The sequence below is a fragment of the Pezoporus occidentalis genome, unplaced genomic scaffold (genome assembly GCF_034315485.1).
Source record: "Pezoporus occidentalis ecotype Australia unplaced genomic scaffold, CSIRO_AGI_Poc_V1 ctg178, whole genome shotgun sequence".
NCBI lineage: Eukaryota > Metazoa > Chordata > Aves > Psittaciformes > Psittacidae > Pezoporus > Pezoporus occidentalis.
Window position 1 is genome coordinate 426,250 of NW_026913618.1, and position 15,794 is coordinate 442,043.

A 15,794-nucleotide genomic window follows, 5' to 3' on the forward strand; every position below is an offset into this window, starting at 1 on the left:
GCCCCAGAGCCAGCTGAAGGAGAGCAGGGGATTAGCAGCTGCCTGCAGGAAGATGGGATGTTTTCTTGTATGATTTTTCCTTTAAAGGAGAAAAACATTCATAGCAAGACTCACAAATCCCAGCCTCACCATAGAAAAGCCATTTCCAATCCACTCTAAGGAGACAAGGTGCTGGGTTAGATTGATCCCCCTGACGACACTGTATTAGAGGGAAATTAGAGCTGGAGCCTGAAGAAACCGCTGCAATATCAAACAATTACTTTACATTTGCCCTTACAAATGGAGGAAGCAGAAATGTGCTTAAATCAAGTATTAGGTTTCCAAAGGGTGAGCAGAGCAAATGAGGGCTTAGGAAGGCCTGTACTGAGAATGCTGATCACGTTAGGAGCTCTTAAAATGTGGCTTAAAAAAACTGAGAGTAGATGATGTGCATCTGAAAGAGGCAGGACAGGGGCTGGATAAGGACACTGAGCAGCGCTGGTTTGGTGACAGTGATGCTGAGCAGAGGGGCTGCCAGAGGGGTCCCCCCACTCACCCACACCATTAAACAGCTGTAGCAATCAGGAGGAAAGTGCTTTCCTTAAATGCAGACTTTATCAGCCAGGATGTAAATTCTAACCACCACTGTATGATTTGTGATGGGCTGGAAGGCACGTGGCTTAAAGCAACTGTTTCTATGAGGAAGGTGATGAAGAGCCCTGCTAGAGCACAGTGCAGAGCCTTGACGAGCGTTCACAGCAGGACAAGGACCCTTGCTGACCTGACTGACTGGGGTGCCAGATTCTGAGCCCAGCTTGCTGCAGGGGAGGAGCAGGGTGCCAGATCCTGAGCTTCAGGGATACAGTGATGCCCTGAATGTCCAGGCTGGAGAAGAGGTTGAGCTGCCCATCACCTGCGCGGGCCTGCTGCAAGCTGTGGGCAGAACACGGTGCAGAGGGAGCATACCAGAGCTCTCCCTACCAGGGAAAGCCCCAGCACTTGTATCAGGCAGTGCTTGGGAAGCTGCCACGGCTTGCACTGGAGCTGTCATGGGGTGACCCATGGGATGCACATCAGTGAAACCGGTAGCACAGGCACAGGGCACTGGCCATGCTGGGAGGTGCCAAGAGATGCTCATTGCTGATGGGCAGGTGGGTACACAGCCATCCTTGGTGCACCACATCCCCTGGCCCCAGAGGCATGGCCACGGCCGTTGCGTGCGCTGTGTTTTGGTCGGTTCACTCAGGCTTGAACCCCAGAGAGCGGCTGTTTAATATTTATTGGCTCATAAATACTTAAATGTAATGAACATGACTTAAGTGGTCCCTGATCCTCTTCACACTGAAGAGCTCTCAAGATGTGCTAGGTCAAGGGAAGCCTTCCCAGGGGCTATTTACATCACTGGTGAGTGCCCTTCGGAGCCACCAGCACATCCCTTGGAGCGATGGCACCGCAGCACCGCTCCGGCCCAGCAGCAGCCTCCTTCCCCAGAACACCTCTGGATGCCTCTTCGCTGGCAGGACCATCCCAGGACCCCCAGTCCTTCAAGCAGGCATCTCCATCGGGTATTTACCTCCCCTGTCTCCTGATGAGGAACCCCGGTCCCAGACGTGAGCACCGTGTTTGCTCTGTACCAGCAGGCAGGTTCCAGGCAGCCCCGGCTCCGTGGTGAGTTCCTCAGCAGCAACCCCGAGCTGCAGCCCTGCACCGGCACGTTGAACCAAACCCAGGATGTTCAGCTGCACAAGGAGCATCGCTCATCCCTCGGACCACGGCGGAGTCACAGCACTGTGAGCACAGAGAGAACTTGGTTAACTTGGTATTAATTAATGCAATTCAGCTTCCCTGCTGGCTCCATGTCTGTGGGCAGTGGTGGGGATGGGCAGCACTGCAAGGGGCAGTGGGTGAGGGCAGCCCTGCTTCGGGAGCTGGACCCTGCCTTGTGCTGGCCATTGCAATCCCCGGGCAGGGATGAGGCCCCGCACCGAGGTACACACAGTTCTAACACAGCCCCTCCCTCCGCCTGACCCAGAGCTGTGCAGCAAATAAATATGATCATTAACAGACACCTCTAACCCCTTGGAGATGATTAATGCTCAGGAAGAGCTGCGATGCTGGCACAGCCAAGTAGGTCAAGTTTCCTCCTGTTATTTTATCAGGCTGCAGCAGGGGACAGAAACCTGCTGCCCGCTGAGCCCCTTGGGACCTGCCACCGCTGCCCAGGATGGGTTTGCCTGGGACATCACCCAGTGATGCTGATACCTGCCTGGGCAGCACAGACCCAGAGCAGTGGTGACGCCTGCACCCAGGACATGCCTCCGCACAGGGCTGATCCACACCTTTGATTCACTTTGAGAGTTCTCCAGGCTCTTCCACAGGCTTTGCTCAGCGCTGCAGCGAGCGGGAACATGCAGGAATGAGAGGCCCTGATGGTATCAAATCTGCACTGGTGTCCAGGCATCACGGCATAATTCATTACCGGACAGCTAATTAGCCGGCTGGTCCAATTAGGGTGACTCCAGTGCAGCCGGGGCTCTGGGTGTGCAGGGAGCGGGGACGTGACAGTTACCAGCGGCTCAGAGGGTCCATGAGGTGTCAGATGCCCCTGTAACAGCTGCCCACAGCTGGCAGTGGGTGCTGTGCCCATCAGAAGCACTTTGGCACTGACAGAGGAATGATGCTCCTTACGCATCCCTGCAGGAACACCGATCTCTGCAGCAGTCCTGAGGACCCTGATGCCACAAGATGGTGTGATTGTGGCCAGAAACAGGGGGACATGGCAGGCACCCCAGGGAAGGGCACCTCTCACCACGCCAGGCACAAAGGCAGCGCAGCTGCTGATACAGGACCCTGCTCTGCCTGCTTGGGTCCCTAGGTCACCAGGCAGCAGTGGGCAGGCTGGCAATGGGATGCTGTGCCAGGCTGGGGTGTATCCCGGCTCTGCAGAGGGACAGGGGAGCTGGGTTGGGGCTCAAGGGGTTCCTGGCTGGTTCTGAGCCACGGCATGAGGCAGGTTCACACCAGCCCCAGCTCTCTGCTAACCACAGCAGCTCCTGCAGTGAGCACAGCTGAGGACAGAGACCTGCAGGCTCCAGCAATGGAGATAAGGATGGCTGAGGTACAAATATTTACCCAGCGACTGAATGGCTTCAGCTGAGTTCATTCCTATTAGAGGATCTGTTAGTAATTATCTGAATACACGTTATTACCTGGGGACCTATAATCTGCCACAGTAATGAGTTCAAGTGGCTCATGTGGCATAATAAGCAGGAAAGGGAAGGTGGGAAGGGGCCCGCTGCCATCCGCAGCAAGGGCAGGCAGGGCTCAAGGACAGGGATTGCTCAGCTTCGGGAGCTGCTGCAGCACCACGGCAAGGGACACAAAGCTGGGACCTCACCTCCCCGAGCAGCGGGTCAAGGGCAGGGGCAGGCAGAGCCCAACAGAAGGCAAAAGGAAGCTGGGACCCGAGTGAAAGCGCTGCTGCCCCTGCCAGGGGAGGGCTGCACTGCAGGGCACAGCTCCTGGGCAGAGCATGGGATGAATCCGGCTCTATGGGGCTGGGCTCTGGTTCAGCAGCATTATCCCAGCCCTGCCTGCTGCGTGGACTCACCCGGCAAACTTAAACTGACTTCATTTGACTCAGTAAAGAAGAAAGTTATGCTCTGCAGCAGGTATTGACGTATCCCCACAGCTGGCAAAGGGGGAAAATCCTCTCCTGGGGACGAGTCCAGGGTTTGTGTGTGTTTGCAGAGTGCATAGTCCACGCTGCCGGCGCCATTCGGAACAGGTCCATCCCCTACACCCCAGGGCACAGCAGCTCCACAAGTGTGTTGGTGCTCCAAATGGCAACATGGAAAGGAAAGTACCCAGGAATGACTGAGATTAATTACTCTGCAGCTAATCCTGTGAAGGATCTGACCTGCCAGCTGAAGTGAAACCTGCGATCCATCTCTTGTGATCACAAGCACCGTTCTCCTGTGGTACTCTCGGGCTCACAGCCCTGCAGAGCCCAGGGTGTCCCCAGGAGGGAGAGGGCAGAAGTGCCCATCCCCATGGGAAAGGGCATCGCTGGTCTCAGGAGGCAGAGGCTTCAGCTCCCACCCTCTCCCTCCTCCCCTGAGGCCCTGCTGCATTTGTGTGTTTCAAATGTGCTTCTGTATTTAAGAAATAATGATGCGAGCCCAGCAGATAATCTCTGTCCCGTCTCCGCCTGCTGCCGCGCTGCCTTGCGATAGTCCTGCGCTCAGTCACGGCGCTGTTATGAGAGCAGCGCAGTCATTAAGCTCTAATTTCTAAAACAAAGATGAAATTACGTGATTAAGATCTAATTAAAGCCTAACTACCAGCACCATGAATCACTCCAGCACACAGTTTAATGGATGTCTTTTGAAGCCATCATGCATTTTGCTTCCTTCTGTGGCCAGTGATTTCCCTGCAGGGACCGCCTTGGCTCGGGCTGATGTTTGCTTTCGCTGTGGCTGATTTGGCTGGGGACCACTAAAACTGTTTACAAGTGAGTGAGGAGCTCGAAAACCCCGTTTCTAACCAGACAGAAAAGCTCACTTGACAAGCTCGTTCCGGCGGCTGTCTCTGCAGGAATAAGTGGAGCGGGGAGGGCTCCTCACACAGCCTCGGGCTGGGAGCACGGTTCTGGCCATGCCATGTGCTCGGTGCAGTCAGCAGGAGCCACGGTGCTCGGTGCCATGGTGCCTGGTGGCCAGAGCTGCGCTCAGTGCCATTAAAACTCCCCTTGTTAGGAAAAGCCAGCAAAGAAGGAAGCTTTCCACACAGCACCCGGGCTGCTGGCTCTAAGGGATGGTGCTATAATAATTTTGATGGAGAGTATTGTCATTTTCCTCTTCACCAGCAAATCATCGCCTGCTGATGTCCCAGGGCTGCCTCTGCCAGATCAACACAAGCATTTTAATGCCTTCTCTCCTGCGCTGCAGCCTGCCAAGCAGTGATGCTGCCAAGAGCTGCCTCTCCAGGAACCTGCAGCCACCAGCAGCCCTGTGCCCACAGGACATGCCACACCGGCACCGACACGGCCATGGTGCATGGACAGCGGGCACAGGCTCTGCTGATGGCACAGCACAATTCACCCCCTGCATCAGGAATGCCAGCCTGGTCCCAGTAAGGCCATGCTGGAGACCCTGCCTGCTCCTGCTGCCCTCCACAGGGCTGGAGGGCACCCTCCCCATGGGCTCAGTGTGCTCAGGGCTCTCTGCACATTCTGCTTCCATCCCAAAAGGCAGCACCTTCAAAACGCTCCTCATCCTTCAGAGCCAGCCCTTCATTTAAGGAGCTCAGCGGGGGAGATGTCAGAGCCATGTGGCTCCCGGTGCATCCTGTCCCCAGTGACGGCAGGAGCTGAAAACCCCTCAGCTCCCATCACCTTCACTGCTGAGACCTGAGGCAGGGGCAGCCCCATCCAGCCCGGGGGTGCCAGGCTCCCAGCTGTGATCCCGCTGTGACACAAGGCAGCTATGGCAGATTCCTCAGCACTGCATCGACTTGAGAGGATTAGGAGCAAGCAAATCTTATCTTGACCTGAATCCAAGCAAGCCCCCTTAGTCCCTTGGGGAGAGCCCACAGTGAAATGGCTTCCTCCCTGCTGCTTGCACGTGAGGGGTGGATAGAAAAGGGCGTTGGAGGGAAATTAGACAAAGAACACTTACAGCCCCATTTCGGCTCCTTTCGTTGCCTTTTCTCAGTGGAAGCATGCCTTGTTTTCCCTGCAATAGCGCATTAAGTGAGCACGTGTCCTCCTGGGGATAGCTGCAGCTGCAACAGGTATCTAGCAAAGTGCTAAATGGGAAAGAAGATTACCATCATTAATCACACACTGTGAAATGAGGTAGTTCTCAAAACTGCACCCCCATATAATAGTTAGTGGATACAAACAAGGAGCAGTAAGTCAGGGTAATGTTCCCCAGGTGCCTCCGACAGCCGGAGGAGATAAAGGAATTGAAATTCAGGAGGGCTCCTGGTTTGCGCTGTCTGAGGGATGAGCTTCCTTGCGCTCGTTACGGCGCAGCACAGCAGAGCTCCAGCCCGGGTCAGCCCCGTTAACAGCTGCACAAACGCTCCCGCCTGGAGTGAGACAGGGAACACCGGCAAGGCTCAGGGAGGGGAGTGAGCGCAGGAGCGCGGGGGGCTCAGCACAGGGGAGTGAGCGCAGGAGCGCGGGGGGCTCAGCACAGGGGAGTGCGGGAGCCCTGGGGGCTCGGCACAGCCTGCTGAGCTCTCAGGAGCCGTTAGCGCCTTTGGAGCACTCGAGGCACCTTTGAAAATCTCCGTTGTCAGAGGGCAGCCTCCAGAGAAACAGGGTCAGGACACAGCAGAGGAGCCCCAGAACTGGAGGTGCCGGGGCAGAGCACTGCAGGTGAAGGACCCTGCATCACTGCAGGCTGCCCGAGATCACAGCATCACAGAATCAACCAGGCTGCAAAAGACCTTTGAGATCCAGTCCAACCGCTCCCCAGCACTGCCAAGGCCACCACTAACCTATGGCACCGAGGGCCTCGTCTGTGTGGTTTGGGAACAGCCGCAGGGACGGTGACTGCAGCACTGCCCTGGGCAGCCTGTTCCAACGCCTGAGCACCCTTTGGGGGAGGAATTCTTATTGCATAAAGCAGATCCACAGCAGCGAGACACCAACCTCAGGCTCCTGCCATTCCCCAGCCCAGCTCTGCCCCTGTCTGTGGACGTTCAGCTTTGCCGGAGCACTGGAGCCACAGTGGCTGCATGCAGAGGCTCACTCACTGGCATGAGTGAAACTGGCAGTTAGAGCAACGTGAGCTGCAAGCAGAGAAATGAGAGGGGACAGATTGCCAATGCTCAGGGTGTGTGTTACCGAGCCACTGATTAAGACATTTCATGCCTGGAGTGCCAGGAGTGCCTGTGCTGCCGGCCCCATCGCAGCAGCAGAAGCTGCTGGGCTGCACCCAAAGCAGGGATCACCCAGTGCTGTGAAGAGAAGTGATGGAGAGGAGCTGCATCCACCAGCTGCGCAGAGAGCCTGCCCTTGGGGCTCTGCAGAACGAGCCCCAGCATCCTCGGGCAGACGTCAGTGCCTCTTGGAAACCTCATTTTTTCCATCAGTTGTCCTGCCTCGTCCGTCTGCAAAGAGCCGAGGCACAGCCCCGTGCCAACAGTCACACCAGGCTCAGGAACCCCATCCTGCACCCGGCCCTGCCAGCCCCCACTGCTGCAGCCAGAGCAGCCCCTGTGCTGGAGGGAAACCAGATGGGAGGAGGTGATCCGTGCATGGCAGATCCGTCGGGCTGCTCCTCGTCTCCCTGTTCACTCCAGGTGTTCCCTGTTTGTCAGCTCTGCTGCAGACACCCGGTGACCGCAGCTGCAGCTCCTGCCCCAGCTGTGCGCTAGCGCCGGGCTCAGCCAGGGCCATCGATGAGCTCTGGCTGCTCCTCCTACTTGCTTCAATTACACTTGAGAAGATGCTGGACCTGCATGGTCCAGTCCGGTCCCTTGCCACCTCCTCAGGCTCTTTCCTTGCTGCAGGGCTGCTGTGTGAGCAGTTCCCCTGGCTGCGGGTGACTGGTTTTGGGTGGTTACAGGGAGCATGACGGGTTTTCACCTGGCTAAGCCAGGAGGAGATGGACTGGCATGGGATCAGTGAGGGGAAAAGAAGGGAAGAGCATTGGCACCGGAGGTGTGGGACAGAGGATGCTGTGGGATAGCCATGGGCTGCTCTGGCACCCCTAGTACCCTTCATGGTGGCTCTGGTAGGAAGCGGCTCACCTCTGCACCAGGGGCTGCCGGGGGTGAACTTCAAAAAGGGAAGGAACCATTGTTCCTCCAAGTTAATATTCCCTTATGGATCGTGTTCTCCTCATTATTCTGGTCGTTACTTAAGCAACAGCCGCTCGTCACTCGTGGTTCGGCAGCCGAGGGAAGGGCTGAGTGCAAGAGGCTAATTTATTTTCTTTTAGTGCTTCTCATCCATGGCAGCCCCTGGCTGCTCCTCACCACTGGTAACCAACTGGAGGCATTTCAGATATTTCTAATGTATGACAGCAACTGGGAAGCAGAAATTACCCTCTCTGAAATAATTCCTGAGACAGATTTCTTTTGGCACTTTGCAATAGATGCGCAGAGGAGACGTGGGCTGCATGTTCTAATTTCCCTTTCCTGGGTAATTTATTAGCCCCACCATCTGGTTAAGACCTCATTTCTTTCCCCCAGATAAACGTACCTCATCGGCAGGAATGGCATCTGCAGGCACGTGGAGAGGAGAGAGGAGGGCCCTGCTGCCCTGCTCATCCTGCCCAGCCGGGTCCCTGGCTCCAGCAGCCAGGAGCCGCCACCACCATCTCACATGCTGGGTCCCTGCCGCGAGCTGGAGCGGGAGACAAACGATGTGCTCGGGATGCGGGGCCTGCACTCAGCCCGACTGGCACTGAAACAGTGACAGGAACAATTTCCAGGGGAAACGGGAAAGGTTCGTGCTGGTGCTGAAGCCACAGAGCTCCTGCGGGCGCTCCGTAGCCACCAACCCGGCTGCCCATCAACTCCATGGGCACCGGCAGGCACCCAGGCATGGGGCACTGGGGTGCTCCAGCCATGACGTTCTGCCTGCACCACGGGAGCATCACCCCGGACAGCGCAGCCCCAGTGCTCACTGGGCCTTCATTTGAGCCAGCCCAGGGAAACAGGAGTTGGGCCATCACTCACAGCACACCCGAGCACCGCCTGAGACCTCCTGCAGGAGCAACCTGGTCTGGAGAGCAAATGCCATGAATGGAGCCAGAGCACGGTGTGTCCTGAGCAAAGCCCAGCAGCACCCAGCAGCACCCACTCCGAGCCCAGCAGCACCAGGAGCTGGTGCTGAGCACGGGGACACAAGGACCCGATCAGGGCCATGGTGCTGAAGACAGCAGCAACACGGGCAGAGCCCTGCGCTAAACCAGCCGGGGGCTCTTCCTTCATCCTGAAACAGGCACTGGGATGGTGCAGAGGGATGAGACAAGAGCTGCGTAAATCTGCTGCTGAAGCTCTGATAAAAGGGAATACGATGGTTAATTAAAGCCTTTCGTAATCACATGGATTTGGGTCTTACTTTGGGCTTTTGCTGTGCTCAGAAGCATTTTTACATGAGGATTTGGGGAAACAAAGTGAATTTGACCCTTGCTGCTCAGGCACCGTTTCCTTGAGAGCTGGCACGTGACCGAGGGCAGCACCCCCATTCCCATGGGAATGGGACAATGACTGCTCCAGGGCAGCGGGGCCTTACTCAGGTCTCTGCTCCGTTCACACAGCTCCAGCACCGAGCACCAGTGCCCTGCAGGTTGGTGTCCCCCAGGAAGATGCCACGACCCCACAGGAAACCAGCGGCACGGCCACATCCCCTCCTGGTTCTTCTCTTTCCAGCAGCCTTTTCACCAGGGCATCACGGCACCGAGTGACCCCCTGTCCGGAGCCTGTCACTGCTGTGCCACCACCTCATCAGAGCATGAAATCAGGGCGGTTTGACAGGTCCTGCTTCTTTTCTATGACAGCCATGAATTTATATTCCCTGGCTCTAATTCTCCCATTAATTGAATCCTGCATTAGTTTTTCCACCCGTTTGCCCAAGATTAATGTCAGGCTAATTGGACGTAGTTGTCCAAGCCATCTCACTCACTCACTCACTCGGCTGTCTCTTGGTACAGTGTGTTCTCCTCCCACCCAGCACCACTTTTCAGCTCTTCAGGATCAAGAGGGAAGCTCCAAGGGCTCGTGTGGTTCATAAAACCATAGCATCCCAGACTGGTTTGGGTGGGAAAGGACCTTAAAGCTCATCCGGTTCCAGCCCTCTGGAATGTGCCTCCCTCTCAGCCATGGCTCGGATGGACACCCCAGCAGATGATGGAGGGAGAACTCGAGCACCAGAGCTGGTCCCAGAGCTCCCGGCACGAACCACAGCCAAACCCATGAGCGGCGGTGATGACTGGGCCATCCCATTGAATCAGCTCCTCAGGCTGACAGCGAGGAGTATTTGTAATTAGGATTAAAAATTGAAGTGAGAGAAGAAACAGAATCGCAAATGGGTTTTGGTAATGGAGAGCGCTGCTCATGCTGCTCTGCCAGGCCAGGCTGCAGCCTCTGCAGTGCCCATGTGTGGCCCTGTGGTGCTCTGGGGGTGGCACCAGGGACCACCCCATGCTCAGAGCCTCCCGCGCTGTGACCAGTGTTTAACCATTGCAAGTGTTTAACCGTGACGAGCGTTTAACCACGACGGAGGCCGGGTCACACAGAGTGACCAGGAGGGGAAGGGGAATGTGTCTGGAAGGAGCTTTATGGGAGCAATTTCTAACCTTTACCCAGTTTCAGACCCCCTTTAGCCCTTGGGGGAGCTTCATTCATGTGAAATTCAGGCTGCAGATGAGCTCGCAGCTCAGGCAGCCCGGAAAGCGGCCCAGGGGTGTGATCTCCTTCCAAGTGACCCAGGACCATGGCACGCGAGCACCGTGTGATGGGCTGTGAGCTCTGGAGCCCCGAGAGCCTGACAAATGCAGGGTAAATTCTGGCTGTAACATTCAAAACCACACGGAGTACACAGGAGCCCATCCAACACCGGCACAGGAGGGGAAACATCGCCCTCACTGCTCTGGATGGGACATCCTTCCTTTACTGACAGCTCCCCTGGTTTACTTATCCCTCCTTCAGCAGCTTCTTATCCCCATTTGCTGGTAGGCTGGGCTCTTTGGAGGGGGTTTTTAGGGCTGTTTTCAGTGGTTCAGATTTAATTGCAACTCACCGTTATCTGAGCACAGGAAGGGAGCTGCGTGGACAGCCAGGGCTGTGGGCACCCAGCGGGTGACAGCCCCTGAAGCTGTCACTGCTCTGTGGGGACACTCCACACACCCCAAAGCTGGATGCACCAGGGCCCATGGTACCCAACACCGGTGCCCAGCCCCACGGTGCTCCTGCCAGCTTCACCCAGTGCTGCTCAGCACCACATCCCCCTGCACTCAGGCAGTGCCTGGCATCCCAGCAGCGGTGATGCTGCCTTGAGAGGGAATTCGTTGTGACCCCCGCCAAGGGTGATCTGTGGCCCCACAACAGATGCAAACACACGGGTGAGAAGCACCGGCCCCGTGGCTTTTTGAAACATTGAGCAGCACAAGTGAGGGCGATGCATTATTTAAAGGCTTTTCAAGAGAAGGGAAATAATTTCAGCTTAGTTGGCTTTGTAGGACAGCTTGGGTAGAGAGCGGGGGCAGCAGAGCTGCCCACAGCAGGGCAGCAGTGGGGCAGGGAGATGACAGAGCCTGGGGCCATCGGCCACACTGATGCACAGCACCATGGGGTCCCCAAACCCTGAGGTGGGTTCTCCTGCAGCCCCGGTGCAGCCCCCAGGCTGCTGGGTGAAGCAGGGTCCAGCCCAGCACCAGTAGCTCCGGCCAGAGCAGGGCAGGGATGGGGGAACAGAGTGGCCACCGGTGATGGACGGGAGCCCAGTGGGATGGGCAGTGCGGTGCGGGAGCGCACTGATGAATTGGGTGTCACCGGGTTTAATCCAGAGCCATTAGCCATGCTGAGCACTCGCATATCATTTGTTACACTAATGGATCGCTGGAGGTCATTCGGTAATGAGAGAGGGAGAGAAAGGTTATTAGTTTTTATCAGACATTAATTGGCCAAATTCGATTACTTATTTAGCATGTGCAGTGTATTAAGGGGGCTCTGCCCCAGCAGCAGCCCGGGCAGCAGAGCAGGAGGGTGGCAGCAGCTCCGTGGTGGGTACCACAGCACTGCATGGGCACGGGCATGGGGTGGACACGGGCAGATGCCGTCACGACCAGCTCCCATCCACGCGCTTCCCATCGGCTCATCCCAGGCTGCAGGACCAGGGGTTGACAAGGGGCACCCCAAACCCATGCGGCCACCCGGCGTGCTCCATGCCCATGGTACAGCCAGTGCCCAGTCTGGAGCAGTGCCACAGGCAGCAGCTCCGGCAGCCACGCTCCATGTGCAGGGAGCAGCAGAAACACTCTGGGAACTGCACAGGTGATACCACATTTATCTAACAAGCATCCAAATGAAAACCAGCATTTGGACTTATTGCATTCTGCCTCAAAATTTGATTACATTTTTCTACATCTGTAAATCTGCCTTCCTTTCTGCAACATTATTATTAAAGCCAGTATTGAATTGGCGGTGTGATACGTAAAATTTCAATCCTGGCTTTGACATTCCAGGAAGTTAAAAACCAATTACAGTGTGTGCTTTGCCTCGGGACAGAATGAATCATTGAACACAGCCACTTCACCAAGAGAAATTAAAGGTTGAAGCAGCAACATGGGGAAGGTATTAAGTTAAAATCAAAGGTCAATTAAAGTAAAACTGAGTCTATTTTATTTTTAATATTTTGCTTACATTTTCATTCCTTTCTGATGAACAAGGTAGCAAAATAAACCTGCACTTTTATTTATCTGCCAGGTAACAAATCGGGGCTGAACTCGGTTTCAGGAGCAGGGAGGGAACATTCAGGTGATAAAACTCCCAGCCCAATAACCAGCATTAATCTCACCATAATGAAGCTGGCGCAGCAATGGGGCAGCTCACACAGTCCCAGTACCAACGACACCCACTGCACAGCAGCGAGGTCCCATCTCACCTCACCTGCACCCACTGAGCCACTGCAGCCACCCATGGGACACCACAGCACCCTGGGGACACGTGTCCCCATCACCGGCACCCCAAGTCCATGAGACCCACTTGACTATGCCACAGATCAGCATCACTCCACGACAGCATCGCACCATGCGGTGCCACTCTGCGCACGCCTAGCTCTGCTCTAGGCTCTGAGAGGCACCCAGGGCAAGCCCTGAAGCCCCTGCCTGCTCTTGCCCAAATGGGGGACAGCAGCTCTCCAGCCCCACACATCTTGTACCAGTGAGACCCTGTGCCCCCCAGACTTTCCAGGCAAGGGCAGAGCGAGACCTTTCCCAGCATCCGATCCTCTGGATGTGGGGCAGTCTGGCACCAGCACATTCCCAGCCTGGCACAGCCCTGCCTGTGGCTTGGCCAGCCCAGGGCAGACCCACTGCAGGTACCCCGGCTCAGTCCCATTTTCTCTCCCCAAGGGATGGAGAGAGCACCACTATGGGACCAGAGCTGCGGGAAGCACGGGCAGCTCCCCCCAGCAACAGGACACAGAACACAGCACACAGAACCCCCCAGTAACAGGACACAGAACACAGCACACAGAACCCCCCAGCAACAGGACACAGAACACAGCACACAGAACCCAAAGGCAACAGGACACAGAACACAGCACACAGAACCCCCCAGCAACAGGACACAGAACACAGCACACAGAACCCCCCAGTAACAGGACACAGAACACAGCACACAGAACCCCCCAGTAACAGGACACAGAACACAGCACACAGAACCCCCCAGCAACAGGACACAGAACACAGCACACAGAACCCAAAGGCAACAGGACACAGAACACAGCACACAGAACCCCCCAGCAACAGGACACAGAACACAGCACACAGAACCCCCCAGTAACAGGACACAGAACACAGCACACAGAACCCCCCAGCAACAGGACACAGAACACAGCACACAGAACCCCCCAGCAACAGGACACAGAACACAGCACACAGAACACAGCACACAGAACCCCCCAGTAACAGGACACAGAACACAGCACACAGAACCCCCCAGTAACAGGACACAGAACCCAGCACACAGAAACCCCCAGTAACAGGACACAGAACACAGCACACAGAACCCCCCAGCAACAGGACACAGAACACAGCACACAGAACCCCACAGTAACAGGACACAGAACACAGCACACAGAACCCCCCAGCACCGTGCGCAGAGGGCACGGAGGGGCACCCCTGTGCAGGGATGCAGCTCCCTGCTCATCCCCGCTGCAGCAGCGGGTTCGTGTCAGCCCGGGCCGGCCTTGCCGGGGGCAGGGACCAGCCCCATGGCACCGACTGCTCCGTAACCAACCACAGCAGCCGCCCCTGCAGCCCGCGGAGAGATGAGATCACAGCCATGAACTCATCCGGCGGCGGGAGGGAGCCAGCCCGCCCTGAGCCGCGATGGGCTGGAGCCTCCAGCGGCAGCAGGGCAGGAGCGGCGCGGGCCCAGGACCCGCAGTGTTTGCGGCTGCCACTGGAGCAGGGGGGAGCCGTCACCTCCTGAGCGGGGGCAGCAGCTCTTGACCCCTCCTGTATTACAAAGGGCCGGCTGTACGCCCCGCTCCCCGCAGCAGTATGTCATCGGCAGTGCCTTCTGCACCTGGACCCGAATAGATAACCCATACCCTTGAAGTGGAGCACATCATCTGCTCGGGCCCAAGCATAAATCATTTGCAAAATATTAACATGCTTAAAGACCGTCCCAGGGGCCTCGGGAATTGCTCTGCAACACTCACACTTGCGCCTGTTACAGGAGAAAAGTGTTCACTGCAAAGCTATCAGATGCTGCCCTACTGACAGGCTGGAGCACAAAGCTATCGGTGAGGAGCAGCAGTGGAGGGAGAACCCCCCGGCCCCAGTGCTGCCACCCTGCTGGACAGCCTGACCTATGGAACCGCATCAAGGGTGCTGGGAATGCAGCAGGTCTCCAGGGAACCAGACTCTCCTGGATTAGAAAGGGAGCGAACGCGTGTGCTGCTCCCTGTGCGGCTCGGGAAGGAGTCACCCCCATATCCCCAGAGAAACTCATTTCAGTAAGAAAAGAATCAGACACAGCAAGTGCAGGAGAGCAGAGATTACCCCAGTGGTGACACCCAGAACGAGCTGACAGCGCTGTGCTACATGGAGTGGTGCTTTTGGCCCCGGATGGGAGGGCTGGTACGGCAGGGCTGGAGACACAGGATGTCCAGGGAGTGATGTGCCTGGAATGGGAGCTGGGCAGCAGCGCTGGGTACCACAGGGATATACCAGTGCATGATGATCCACCTACCACAAGCCTTGACCTGCACAGCAGCGTTCATAACAGAGGAGAGTGGCAAAGGGACCAGGGGAGCTGGAGCAAGGGCAAGTGAAAGGGCCTGGAGGTTTCCCAGCATCATCGAAGCTTCCACTCACAGCAGCGTCCCCTGTTCACAGCCACCCCTGTGCTGCTCACTGGCCACCGCCGCTGCATCACCCACAGCAAGCTCCGGGCAGGAGCACGCAGCCAGAGACACACCAGGACCCGGGTCCTGGGGCATTTAGGGCAGGACAGCCCAAGCAGGCCGGGAAGAGGCAGGGAGCTGCCCGGGTTGTGCCCAGCAGGGCTCCCGCCAGCGCTCCGGCTTGTTTGGTAAATAACAACTCTGTTATAAATATTCCATGAGCCCAGGAGCTGCAGCGCATTAAAAAATGATGAGGTCCCTGCTTCCCCTGCGCCGGGGCTGCGAGAGGGGTTTCAAATCGGGCGTCAGCTGGGGCCGACAGCGGATTTGTTGTGGGGCTGACGAATAGTTTGAGAAAGATTCAATCCCTCCAGGAAGGATCAATTCATCACCGCTTGGCTCAGACCGAGCGCAAACCCGCAGCCATCCCCGCCGCACGGGGCATTAAGAAATCCAGGTCATTAAGGTGGACGTGCAGTTCCTTACTGCTTTTCTTTACTGGATGAAGCCAACGTGCAGAAGGAGCCGTGCGGTACCTGGATGAATTGATCCAGCAGCCAGGAGGCTCTCGTCTCCCGGGTTAGATGTCTGCAGAGAGGGGCAGCAGGACTGGCACCAGCACAGCGGGGCCAACCCCCTTGCACGGAGGCAGTGGCCAGGCTCTGTGCCCCAAGGCTGGGACCACCACCCCGCACCATGGGGCAGACCCTGGGGTGCT